The sequence below is a fragment of the Poecilia formosa genome, unplaced genomic scaffold (assembly GCF_000485575.1).
Source record: "Poecilia formosa unplaced genomic scaffold, Poecilia_formosa-5.1.2 Scaffold923, whole genome shotgun sequence".
NCBI lineage: Eukaryota > Metazoa > Chordata > Actinopteri > Cyprinodontiformes > Poeciliidae > Poecilia > Poecilia formosa.
In genome coordinates this window covers 16,458-27,216 of record NW_006800862.1, presented here as the reverse complement: position 1 = coordinate 27,216, position 10,759 = coordinate 16,458, and positions in this window count along the sequence as shown.

Below are 10,759 nucleotides of genomic sequence, written 5' to 3'. Positions count from 1 at the left end.
CTGTGGAGAGTTTCAGTGGCTTTAATGTATTCAGTCTCTACAGAGACAGGTGATTGTTCTGATGTTGGACTCATCCAGGTGGTGAATCTCTGAACAAACTGGGTCATGATTGGAAATTTCACTGAGTTCATGTCAGGCTGAACTGCAACCACTGCTGGTTGATCTTGTTTGGGGATTTTTGAGACTGGAAAAATGTACCTGTTGCTCTTTGTCACCTCTCGTCTCCCAGGTCCATTGATGCCGTGTGTAAAAGTGAAACCAAGATGTAACCCCTCAGGTTATATATATAACTTTTTTCTCTTACACACCTTAAACATGTTCTTAAATACAATGCATTGTAGACCTTTTCACCTTAAACGGTGTTAATCGCCTTTTACTTAACCTTGTTAATGTTTTACACTCACATATTGCAGGCTTTACACACCATAAAAGTCCATAACATTATAGTACACACAGATATTTTCTGTGCCTTAAAACACGCAGTAAATGTAGTGTTTTGTTAATAAATGTTAATAACTGCCAGTAAATGCATCATTTTTTCTTGTCTCTCCACCTTACTGTTTCAGTCAAAGGCAAAATCAAGTTTAAGCGATTTGATTGGCTGTGATGGACTGGGGTGAGAACCTGACTGGAGCTGTACGTGCCGCTGCTACGTACTGGGAGTCGGTGGCGGTTTTTCATGGACAAGGTTGGTTCCATGCCGCTGTGGACTGTTAGTTTTTGCTAACCAGTTGGAGCTACGAACTTTTTCTGGACGTTTTACCAAGTTTTTGGAGCCACCGAATCAGAACCCGCTAGACGTTTTGCTTGGGTTTCGGAGCTGCAGACCCGAACCACGCTCGTGAGCCGGAACGGACTGTTGGACCGGAGTTGGAGCAGATTTATTGCTATTCGTTCAAAACTGGTAACCCATGGTGGGTGAGTAACCCGTTCCTCGTTGTTGTTCTGGGAGCCGCCATCTTTGGAACTGCTATTCAGAGGACCAATGCTAACGGAGTCCCCTCAGGCCTTCAACGCTTGTAAAGCTAACGAACCGTTGACCAGTCAACGGTCAAAATAACCCTTGACTGGTTTGTTAAGGGTTATTTATTTAGTTTTTTTATATATATAAAAAACTATCAAAACCTTCGAATAGATAGTCAAATAGAGAACCAATTATAAAAAATAAACCCGACAAAATGGGTATCAAAATGAAGATTAATTTGTTAGATTTAATATAATACTGGAAACACACCTCCAAAATCAATATGCGTGACGCGCCGAGTAAATCGTCACCTGAAGGGACGTCGGCACTCTAGCTTACAAAATGAAGCCGCCTTCTGTGGACGCTGCTGACTGTTCGGATCACTGCTCTATTCCGGACGTACTAATTCCCTTCCTGGGTAAGTTAGACACACCTTCTTACATCATATATCTTTAAAGTAATATAAATATAATACTTAGCGTTATTTTGATATGTGGTTGTATTTAATGGGATGTGGGGAGGCGGTTTCTGCCGAGCTGGTCGGGCTTTCTCTGTAATTCGCCGTCCTGTTAGCAAGCTGCTTTTAGTTGGATTTCTAAGCAACTTACACTTAAAATACAAAACTGAATGGTAGAAGATGGAGTGTATATGTGTGAATTTAGATACCTGGTCAATAAAATAAATAATATTGATTGTATATTCTCAGAGAAATGGGTTCGGTCTTGGAGCGGATTTTTTTTTTCAATATTAGTGTGCCGTTTACGCTACATACACCAGCGGTTTAAAAACATCAGTGCTTATCAAGATACATGTTACTTCTTAAAAATGGGTTGTTACCTCATTTCTTATATTGTATTTGTTTTAAAGTGTCTGCTGACTTCGTTGCTTTCTTCAAACCCCCTCACCTCTCCTCGTCTGAGTCTGAGTGACGAGGAGACTCGTCACTCAGACGAAGAAACCGTGTCTTAAAAAAGACACGGTTTCTTTTTTAATTTGATTTCCTAATGTTTGTGTACAGAAAAACATTCGTTATGACAGTTCTGCATACATGAGCTGTCATGTATAACAATTCTGTATAACAACTCTGTATTGCTAAACAATAAGCAGAGCAGTAAATAGCTGCTTTTGGTGAAGGAAAGAGAAAAACAAATGAACATGGTGTTTTTTCACGTTTATTAGTTTTATTTAAAATTTTTTAAACAATAAGATGTGTTACTTTTTATAATCAAGATCAATGTGAGCAACAAAGAAAGTCAGGGTATTTAATTTCAGTAGAAGTTCAAATACATGTAAAACTTAAAAAAAATTCAATATTAAGAATATTCATAGCTGCTTCTTTCTTTTTCAGTGAATGATGACTACCACTTGTTAAAAACCATCCTTCTGTTCACTAGAAAAGAGCGTTGACCAAGGCCACCGTCCTTGGACTGCACATTTCGAACAATTCTGCAGTTTGTTCTCCTCAAAAATCAAACTGAGGCATCTTGGGACGCTGTGTCTAAACTCTTCAACAGTGTTTTTCCAGGAAACAAAAACAAGTTTTGTGCTTTGCGTAAAAAATGTTTGGCAGATGCATGGGAGGCAATAACTAAAGAACATGATTATGATGCATTTTTGTCAAAGATTGTTGTGCATTTTACATCTGTCAGTGAGAGGCTTGATACCCTTGGAGTAACCAAAGAAGATTTGCTGAATGGACTTTCCACACAAATGGTACTTTGACCAATGGAGTCCTGGCTGATCTGGTAAGTTTCCAGATGAGGGAAAAACTGCCATGGAAGTCATTGTTTAATTGGATCTTCTCTTTTGGCCTGGAAACAATATCTGAAAAAAAAGATGAAAAGAACTGTGAAAAATGCTGTGTTTATATGATGCTGACAGAAAACATAACAGTGGTGACAAAGTGTGACGGTTACAAGTCTTTCTGTTCAGAACCTTTACTTGGTGTGGAAGTGTACACACTTCACCGAGTGAGTCATTGTCTCAAAGTGTCAGAGCCAGAGGTAAAAGATAATATCACTGACTGTCAGAAAAAAACAGACGTCTGAATTTATCTCTGAACAAATAGCTCTAAAAGGGCAATTAAATAAAAGATCCAAAGAACTTGCAATTAAACTATGATGCATTAAACTGGAGGAAACTGAAAGTAGTTTGCAAACACATGTTCTGAAAATTCACGTTTATGAAACAGAGTGTCAAACAAAGGAGAATTTTATCCACAATTTGAAGGAAACCAATGCTTTTTTGATGGAAGAAATCTCCCAACTCCAAACTGAAAATAACCAGCTGAAAAGACAACTTTTAAAAACAGAATTGGCTCTTGACCAAAAAGATAAAGAACTCAGTTTTTATCGCCAGTCTAATTGCTACAGGAGACTAGTGCGTAAAGAAGATGACTTCAAAGTTGACTGGATAGCAATTGAGCAGCATAACCCAATACAAACAGCAAATCAAAGTTTTACAAACACAAGTCTCTAATTGTAAATTTTCTGTGGAAAGATTCAACAATGATAAGATGACTTTGCAACAAAAATAAAATTGATTGAACTTGACTATCAGGAAGCTCTTCATGATGTGCATTGTGGGAAAGATGAAGAAATTGGAACTAAAAATGGTGGTCACTATATAACAAATCTAATAAAGACATTAATTGAACTAGTAGGTAAAGCAGAAGTCCCTGCTGCCGGGTGTGGAAATATGATTAGAATTGTGGGAAGTAAAATCTTCCACAAAGAAATTCTGCCAGGCCAACTACCATCTGAACGCACATGTCTACGGTTTGCTGATCATGTCCTCTCCAAAATGCATGCTGCAGAATGAACGATAAACCATTCGTTTGACCTTCACAGTGATGGCACCACGGAACATCATAGGAAGTATTTGGGCCACCAAATTACTTCAATAATTTCTTCCAGGATACTACAGCACTTCACTTTCATCGCCATGATGTCATCATCACCTTCTTCACCATATCCCACACAAAAAAACAATCTGAAGTTTAAAAGTGCTGGCTGACGCAAAGAGCAACAAAATCGACATATTGATAACTCCTTTGGGTATTTTCTATCACAAAGTAACATTACCCTATTCGATGCTAGTACAGAGAGAAGTTTGATACCTGGACTTCTACAAATATGTTGAGAATGCACATTTTCTTTAAAAATTGGTTTGATGAACTGAGCAGCTTATTACAGCCTGAAACCAAGGTTTTTGATTATTTCAGTCTACCCATAAATTATGTTCTCCGCTCATTATGACAGACAACAAACTTCTACAACACACTCACTCCTCACATTAAATATGGTGCTGAAAAAGATGTCAGCCTCCTTTGTGGTTGTAATCGAATGGTATCTGCATGAATTCCTTCAGGGTGGGAGGTATCGCAACATTCCCCAGGATTCATCATTGAGAACAAAGATGATGCATTTCAAGCTTCATAATCTGCTGGGGGAGGCATGCTTTGGTAATCTAGATTTTAGCCTCTTCAAGTGGCGGAATGCAGCCCTTCACCATCAAAGAACTTTATAATTTATAATCCCCATAATATATTAATAAATATAATAATATAAGAGAAACAAGACCATGAGTAATTGGTTCAAGTGCAAGCTATCATATGAACAGAAAGAGCTTCTGGAAAAAATCCTCCTGCTTAGCCCAGAAGATCAGAAATAAGTCACATTGAGGTCAGATCTATCCAAGAAAGCCGAAATAGAAAGCTCCAAGATGCCAATGATGAAGCAGACAAGTACAGAGAGCTTCAACGAACGAAAGGGAACATTGTCAAGGAAGTCAAAGAACATGGTGGTCCTTGTCTCACTCTGGGGGATGTTGATTCCCTGCTTTTTGGTGGTGGTAAACCTGCCCTAAAGGCAGAGATCAAGTACCAGAAGATTGTCCTCAACAAGAAAAGCAGGTTGCCGAGAGTGTCAGGCAGCCAATAAGAAGAGGTATGTTGCCACTTGCAGATCTTTGCATAATAAAATAAGTTTCAACCTTACCCAGTATATTATAAATTACATCTACTCTGTATCTTTGCTAAATGCAACTGTGCTCACAAATGGTACTTTGACCAATGGAATCCTGGCTGATCTGGCAAGTTTCCAGATGAGGGAAAAACTGCCACGGAAGCCATTGTTTAATTGGATCTTCTCTTTTGGCCTGGAAAGAATATCTGGAAAAAAAGATGAAAAGAACTGTGAAAAATGCTATGCTATGGTTTTCATTATTATGGACCGTTTTTCTAAAGCTTGTCATCTCATTCCCCGTAGAAAACTTCCCACCGCCTCCCAGACCGCCCAACTTCTCGTTAAACATGTTTTCCGTCTCAGTGGGATCCTGCAAGAAATTCTTTCTGAACGAGGTCTTCAGTTCATTTCGGAGGTCTGGAGACAGTTCTGCTCAGCCACACTTCTGGATACCATCCACAATCCAATGGATAGTCTGGACATATGAACCAAGAACTTGAAGCCACTCTCAAATGCCTCACCTCCTCAAGTCCATCTGACTGTAGCCAGAACCTGCCTTGGGTCGAGTACACTCATAAAACACACATCTCTGCTGCCACTGGGGTATCTCCATTCGAGATTTCCCTTGGTTTTCAACCTCCTCTTTTCCCTGCCGATGAGAAGTTGTGGTAACCCCAGTTTGACTCTGGTTGGCATCACTTTGGTTCCTTGGGATGCCTTGCTCTCGTTCTGGCGCATAATGAAGCCACTTCTTGACAGTTTCGCTGCAATTCTCAAGAGTCAGATTTGGGTCAAACTGCAGAGCAGCAACTGAAAAACACAAATAAAAGTGAGGAAGGTGTTCGTTAGAACGATGATAAACATTCTGAAAGACATTGAAATATTACATAGTGTACTGGTTACAGGTCTGAGAACGAATACAAACCACTCACTATTAATAAGGACACACTAATGAATATTCATTCATCTTTCTCTTAATGTTAGTTGACTACAGTTAATTTACCTATGACGCTGCAGCGTAGTGTAGCATTTATGATGCTGCACTCATGTTAAAATGAGGAAATCAATTTTTAAAATAAAGGTCTGTTTATCAGAAAACCTAAAGATAAAACTCATGGTAGATTTAACACATCAGTGACAGAAAAATAGAGCAAAAGGTGATTTGTACTGTAGTTGGAATTTTCTTTTTAGAATTTATACATAATAAACTTCCATCAAATGGCTGGTTAAATCTTCCATTAACTGCAAATATTTCCAAATAAGTTTATTAAATTCATTACATGTCCACATGCTGATAAAGATCCTGCACAAGTAATAGTCCAGTTCAGTTTAACCAGTTACCAATCCAAGAATCAACAGGCTGAATCAGTCATTAGCAGCTTTAGTTCAGTGTTTCACCTGCCTTACATGTTTTAAGTGTTCCCTTTCTGCCACTCCTGGATTGAATCTAGATTATTAACAATGTTCTGCACTTATTGATGGATGCAGACGGTCATGCAATCATCTACTCAGCTGTTCTGGAACAGAGGGACATCTAAGCACATCATAATAAAAAATTAAAAACAAGTGATTACTATCAGAACAATTTAAAGCCCACCTGAAGCAGCCAGCCTTACACTTCCTTATCCACCACATGCTCTCCCAGACCAAACAATTGCCCCCATCCTATTTTTTAAAAATTCATATCCCACAAAATCTCACAGGGTGTCATACTTAGGCCTAGAGTGGTGGGTAAGATGAAAATAATACAAAAGGAGACATGACCTCAATTATTAAAAATATTTGTGTTGCCCCAAAATAATCAAGATTACTATAGACACAAAACAATGCAGTTATTTTTTCAATAAACAGATTTAAGATCAAAGTAATATTGCCAAACTTACCATAAAACTGCTCAGAGTAGAATTCAATTCAGAAGCCAGTTGCAAACAAGCCAGCAGCAAAGTGGCTGTTTGGTTGGGACAAACCACTAAGGTAAAAATGAGGAGGTGGACTGTACAACTCCTAGTAGAGACTTGTAGATGTTTTTGTGTTAACTCTTTATGCACAGTCAGTAATATTTACAGACAAGTAAGAAAATGTACTGAAAGGAATCACAACCCACTGTTCTCAACATGTAGTGCTTAATTGAAACATGATTAACCCCTACTTAGTAATAAAACGTTCTGACCCAGAGCTCAAGGAGGGGGGGAAGAAAGAAGGGATGAGAGAGGGTAAAGAGGGGAAGGTTGGGAAGATTGGGTGGGTGGGAGGAGCAGATGAGGGGTGCAACAAACTTCCCAGATAGCACACTTTGGTAATTCAACATTGAATTACAGTCAGAATGGTTGAATATATGGTTGAGGTCGACAACTGAAGGTGGATCAACCATCAAACAACCATCTAATTCTAGCCAAGTAACCAATGTTGAAACTGTGTCATTGAATCAATGTTTTGTGGTTGAAATCTAATGAATGAAATGCCAATGTCTGATTAATGTTGAATCAAGGTCAGCCGTTTTGCCACACCCCTTCCCCTCCTCTCCTCCTCATGAGAGCTCTGGGTGAGAGCATTTATTAGTGAGTGGGCGTTATATTTTAAATTAAGCACCGTAAAGGATGGTGGGTGGTGATTCTTTTCTGTACATTTTCTTACTTGTTCATAAAAATCTTTACTGACTGTGTGTAATAATATTGACACAAAAACATCTACAACGTACTACAATGAGTGGAGCGGTCCACCCCCACTATTTTTATGAGTGGAATGGCCCAACCACACAGCCACTTCACTATTGGCTTGTTGGCAAAAGATATTAATTCAATGTTGAATTATGATCACAAAGGTTGAATTTATGGTTAAGGTTGATGACTGATGGTGGATAAACTGACAACAATCATCCAATTCTAGCCAATTAATGGATATTAAAAATATGTCAGTAGATGATATTAATTCATGGGTGATTGACAGGATTTTACTGAACTGAAAACATGCAGGTCAGCTTGCCTTGTGGACCAGTGTCTAATCATTTTGAATACAACTATGCAGTTTGTTGCACCTCTCCTCACCTCCTCATTTCCGCCTAATCCATCCCCAAACCTCCTCCAACCCACCTACCCAATTTTACATTGAATCACCTACATTGATTCGATGTAAAATCAACACAAATATGCATGTAAATTGATATACAGATGATGGTTGAATCAACCTTGATATATTGTCAGTTGTGGTTGAAACCCCAACGTTGATTCAACGTACAAGTTACCAACCACTTTCGATTCTGTTTCAATGCCAGGCTTCAATGTTGCTTCAATGTCTCTGTCTGAGATTGTTTCAGTGATGTTTCACTCATTTTGTGCTATCTGGGGGCATACTTGAATTCAAAATGATTAGACATGGGTCCTCAAGGCAAGCTGACCAGCATGTTTTCAGTTCAGCAAAACCCTGTCAATCACCCATCAATTAAAATCATGTGTGGTGAATTAGGGAAATGCCTAAAACTTGCAGTGCAGTGTGCTTGGAGGACCAGTGTTGAAAAACCCAGGAGTCTACATTGGCATTTCAATCAATAGAGTTCAACCAGAAAACATTGATTCAATGACATATTTTCAATATTAGTTACTTGGCTGGAATTGGATGATTGTTTGAAGGTTGATCCACTGTCAGTTGACCACCTCAACCATATATACAACCTTTTTGATCATAATTTAATGTTGAACATGTTTGCCAACAAGCTAACAGCAAAGTGGCTGTGTGTTTGGGCCATCCCACTCATATAAACGGTAGGGGTGGACCGCTCCACTCCTTGTAAGTTGGAGATGTTTTCATGTCAACATATCACACAGAGTCAATGAGAATTTTTATGATCAAGAAAATGCACAGAAAGGAATCACAACCCACTATCCTTTACACTGCTTAATTAAAAACGCGATAACCTCCACTCAGTAATAAAATGTTCTGACACAGAGCTCTGATGAGGAGGGTTAAGGGTTGTGGCAAAACAGCTGACATTGATTCAACGTTAATCAGACTTTGGCATTTCATTAATTAGATTTCAACCACAAAACAACATTGATTCAATGACAGTTTCAACGGCTATAATTGGATGGTTGTTTGCTGGTTGATGCACCATTATTGTCATGATGGGTTTGAGATTCTTGACCCACATGCAGAAACACTCAGAATGGGTTAGTCAAAAGGTTTATTTGCAGCTCTGAAAAAAAAAAAAAGATATAACAGTCAGTTGGAGTTTTATCTTTCTTCGGTCCAGGATCCGGGGATTACTGCACACAGGTAGAGAGCAATGGTGAGTTGAAATGCGGATGGGAAACTTCAGTTCTAAGGAAACTCCGTAAGTTCTTACTTGCAGTGGCTGGAGAGCGAGCGGGGAGAGGCAAGCGGAGCCAGGAGGGCGAGGCTATTTCCAGGTTGTTGGCTGCTCAGGTGGTTCACAAGGCTGGAGGGCGGACAGGTAGGTCTAACTCACAAGACCGAGAGGAAACGGTGCAGAAGCGGCACGAGAGGATTCCTCCGAGACTCAGGTAACTCGAACGGTTCCGATGGAACTTGCAACGACCTAGAGAGGATCCACAAAGACAGATTAGACTATGAAGAAGTTACGTATCAAAATCTCAAGGCTGTTAAGCAACACTATGAGGGCTCTGTGTACCAGTGCTGGCAAACACTCTGGCGAGGAGGAACTGGCCGCCTGCTGCTCATATACTCCTCACGGTGATGATTATTTCTTGCAGGTGTGTCAACCAAGACCTGTTGGTCCAACCTCTGGGGAAAAACAGCCACAAGGTGCCCTCTGGTGGATGGACCTGGAAAAACACTAACCCAGCCTGGTCCCCAACAATTATTTGCCGACCTCAACCGAAAATCAACCATTCCGACTATAATTCAATGTTGAATTACCATCGTGTGCGATCTGGGTGGCTATTATGAGAAAAAAAAAATCAGTAAATATGTCTATTGCTTGCGACAGACCGACAGACCAAGTTCTGATTGTAACAGATAATATTAAGATTTTCTCAATGTTATTCTTTAAGGCACCATCATTTTACAGTCAAATGGTTTTAAGATGGGAGTGTTTTAATGTAATTTAGGAATTTATGAAAATTAGAGTTGAGATTGAAAAAAAACTCATTGAAATTTAAACAGGGACAGAACAGGATGAACAGCAAATAAATAAAATGCAAAAAAATGTTTATTCACTAAAAACATGAAGTGTAACTGCAATAAATATACAAGAGGACCATTTAACATTTTAATCCAAGATGTATTTAAGAGATAACTAGAACATAAAATGTCCAGTGATTGAGAAAAACTGCAGTAAAGTTAAAGAAATCTGAGTGATGAATGAAAGGAAAAACATCAAGCAAAAACACATCATACTGAGATTCATTGTGAATTTTTGACTGGAAAAAATGTGGGTCCTGGAATAATCCTGGAATAATCATGAACATCCTGGATCCATGAAAACATGTTTCTGAATGAAACAAACATGGAGATACTGAACTATAGTAAGCAGTGAGAGTTTCTCAGGAGGAAACTCTTTAAACTCTTTAAAGAGTTCCTCAGCACAGAAACACTGAGGAACCAGGACTGAACCAGAACCCAAATCCCGGAAGCGGAGGTTCAGTGAATGTGGTGATGTAGGTGTGGAGATGGATCAGTGAGTCAGAGGAGACTTTGTAGAAGGACAGAATGCCAGCAGGACAGTCCACATACACTGATACTCTGTGAGAGTCAGAGGAGGAGAAGAGACGAGTTGATGTGTTATTGTGACAGACGGAGTAACCATCATCATCAGTGCAGCTCAGCCTCCAGGAATGATCATTCCATCCAAACC